General features: G+C 44.0%; 1 pseudogene; it reads left to right on the top strand.

Moving 5' to 3' along the window:
- The first annotated feature begins 1,809 nt into the window (after positions 1-1,809).
- LOC103069132 (tubulin beta chain pseudogene) lies at positions 1,810-3,139 on the top strand (annotated as a pseudogene).
- The last annotated feature ends 558 nt before the right edge of the window (positions 3,140-3,697 follow it).

Raw genomic sequence — 3,697 nt, 5'->3', positions numbered from 1 at the left:
CAGGATTTGCCAATAAGACCATTTAAGTATGGAGTTTCCTTTTTGGTGAAGGTTTAAAATGCTGATTAAATCTAAAAATTATAGAATGGGAAGAAATAGCATGAGGCCTGAAAGCCATTCTCTCCTTTCACTGAAAGACACCTGGGTAGAAAGAAAGATGACCTAGTCAAGTAAACTTCAAGACCAAACTCAGTCCTTCTATGTGCTGTAAGTGCCCAGTATATCCTTCCTGAGAGCCATATCTACAGCAAGGAGAAATTTGCCATTTTCAGAATTATTTTTCCTTGATTGTGTTAAGAATTAAATTTTGCTACTGCGATTGTCCCTACTTTCCTTGGCTTTATTGTAAACATCTCCTTGTCAGGTTTTCTTTTTTTTTTCTAATGTTCCCTTTTAGTCACCTTCCAGTGTCCAACAAAACAGGCTGATGGAATAGGAAAGGAATCAGAGAAAAATATTAATATATTAATATCTAGAATGCTATTCCCACAACACCCATGTATTCATTAGGAAAAAAAATGAATGATAGAAGCAAATTTGGGATATTATTTGTGAAATAAGTGAAATAAGTGACAGAGAAAGACAAATATCATATGATCTAACTTATACGTGGAATCTTAAAAAAAAATTATAGAAACAGAATAGATGGTGGTTTCTGGAGCTGGGGGTGCGGGCTGAGAATGAGTGAAGACAAAGTGCACAAACGTCTAGTTATAAGACAAATACATCCTGGGGATGTAAGTTACAGCATGATGACTGTAGTTAACGATACTGTATTAAATACTTGAAAGTTCCTGAGAGTAGATCTTGAACACTCTGACTACACACACAAAAAATTGTAATTATGTGAGTTGATGGATGGGTTAACTAATCTGATAGTGGGAAACATTTCACAATGTATACATATATCAAATCATTATGTTGTACACCCTAAACTTACACAATATTATATGTCAATTGTATCTCAATAAATCTGGAAAAAAGATGCAAAAATTATTTGAAGGTGTCTTGTAATTAGCAGAAAAAGTGAAACTGCTCAGCCTTGAAAGGTTAGACCAGGTCAAGTCTCTTCCAGTGTCACACTCTCATTCACCTACATTTGGTCTCCCAAAGGAAGAAGCAGGAGATAAATAAGATGCTTTAGTTGACAGTTTGATATGGGAAACACTTAACTTTTTGATGGCTTATCTCAGTCAGAATTCAGTGGTTATTTCCCATCGTAGTCTAATAACACGAAAAGTAAGCAATCATGTCACTGGTGTCATGCCCTTAGAAATGTGATTCAAGACAGTCAGAGTGCTCTTCAACATGTTTTCTTCTTTCCTTGATCATTTTTAAACTGGTAACTTACATTTGAAGTGACTTTGAGAATGACTTTTTTCTCTTTCTTCATACAAAAAAGGAGGGGGGAGGGGGGAACATTCCCAAGCTTGTGTTATGAAATCCTTTTGGAACAAACCTAGTTTCTCAGTTAAGTGGTAATCAATATTGCTGCCAAACAAATTATCTTTGCAGTGAGACATAAAGTTTATCTTTGTGTTTCCTAAAAATTAAAAAAGCCCTATATTAAGCCTCTTAGGTTATGACATGGGCAAAATTATCAATAAGATCATAGCCTTTATGCAAAAGCCTCCAAGCTCTCTCAGAACCTTCCTGCCGCCACATTAGGACCTCACTGTCCCAGCCTCCGGGGCCCATCCCATCCTTCCAGCCTGCGACCAGCAGCAGAGAAAAACTAATTACGTACTATTTTCTTGCCCCGTACACACTTTGAAGTGAGCAAGATTATAGTAAATTTTAACAGTGAGGGAAATTGTGCACATCCAGGCCGGTCAGTGTGGCAGTCAAATCGGTGCCAAGTTCTGGAAGGTGATCAGTGATGAACAAGGCATCGACCCCACCAGCACCTATCATGGGGCTAGCAACCTGCAACTGGACTGCATCTCCGTGTACCACAGTGAAGCCACAGGTGGCAAATTTGTTCCTCGTGCTGTCTTGGTGGATCTAGAACCAGGGACCATGGACTCTGTTAGCTCAGGTCCTTTAGGTCAGATCTTCAGACCAGACAACTGTGTTTTTAGTCAGTTGGAGGCAAGCAACAACTGGGCCAAGGGCCACTATACAGAGGGGGCCAAGCTGGTTGACTCGGTCCTGGATGTGGTTCGGAAGGAGGCCGAGAGCTGTGACTGCTGGCAGGGCTTCCAGCTGACCCACTCGCTGGGAGGGGGCATGGGCTCTGGAATGGGCACCTTGCTCATCAGCAAGACCTGTAAAGAATATCCTGACCACATCCTGAACACCTTCAGTGTGGTGCCCTCACCCAAAGTGTCCGACCCTGTGGTTGAGCACTACAACGCCACCCTCTCTGTCCATGAGCTAGCGGAGAACACTGATGACACTTACTGCATTGACAACAAGGTCCTTTATGACATCTGTTTCTGCAACCTCAAGCTGACCATGCCAACCTACAGGGACCTGAACCACCTCGTCTCAGCCACCATGAGTGGTGTCAACACCTGCCTCTGCTTCCCTGGCCAGCTCAATGCTGACCTCCACAAGCTAGCAAGTCAACATGGTGCCCTTCCCACGGCTCCACATCTTCCTGCCCGGCTTTGCCCCTCTGACCAGACGTGAAAGCCAGCAGTATCGGGCCCTCCCTGTGCCCGAGCTCACCCAGCAGGTCTTAGATGCCAAGAACATGATGGCTGCCTGTGACCCCCGCCACGGCCCATACCTCACTGTGGCTGCTGTCTTCCATGGATGGAGGTCCATGAAGGAGGTGCATGAGCAGATGCTCAACGTGCAGACCAAGAACTGCAGCTACTTCATGGAATCGATCCCCAACAACGTCAAGACGGCCGTCTGCAACATCCCACCCCATGGCCTCATAAGGGCACTCACCTTCATTGGCCACAGCACGGCCATCCAGGAGCTGTTTAAGTGCATCTCAGAGGGGTTCACTACCATATTCCGCCAGAAGGCCTTCCTCCACTGGTACACAGGTGAGGGCATGGATGAGATGGAGTTCACCGAGGCTGAGAGCAACATGAACGACCTTATCTCCAAGTACCAGCAGTACCAGGATGCCACTGCAGAAGAGGAGGAGGATTTCGGTGAGGAGGCTGAAGAGGAGGCCTAAGGCTGAGTCCCCACGATCGCAGGCTTCTCAGTCCTCTCAGCCTTCCTCCTCAACCGCCCCTTTCTTCTCCCTCAGAATTTGTGTTTTCTGCCTCTATCTTGTTTTTTTCTTTTTGGTGGGGTGGGGGTGGGGCTCTAGAACACTGCCTGGTATATGATAGGCGCTCAATAAATATTTGTTGTTTGTTGAATGTCTCCTCTCTCTTTCCACTCTGAGGAACCTAGATTTCTGCCATTCTGGGTAACCCTATATTTCCTTCTCATGCCCACTCCTCCGACCTGTCCAGTTAACATTTCCCACTCTGTTTTTCAGATAACTCTCCAAGAAGTCAAAAATAAATGGGAGTTGAAAACAAACCAACACACAAAAATAAAAGCCTCCAAGACCTCCTGAACTGAACAATTCTGACCCTCCCTGGGCATGGCTCTGCCACTGGGTTACGAATCTTTTCAAGCTGCAGTGTTTTATATAAAATAAATATATTTTATTTAAATATATTTTTACACAAATGGAATTTCTATATTTCAAGGTAGAATTGTATGTAACTACGCAATTTGG

Source organism: Lipotes vexillifer, unplaced genomic scaffold (genome assembly GCF_000442215.2).
Source record: "Lipotes vexillifer unplaced genomic scaffold, Lipotes_vexillifer_v1.1 scaffold990, whole genome shotgun sequence".
NCBI lineage: Eukaryota > Metazoa > Chordata > Mammalia > Artiodactyla > Lipotidae > Lipotes > Lipotes vexillifer.
The sequence above is the reverse complement of the archived record's forward strand: the minus strand, read 5'-3'. Positions and strand labels throughout refer to the sequence as shown.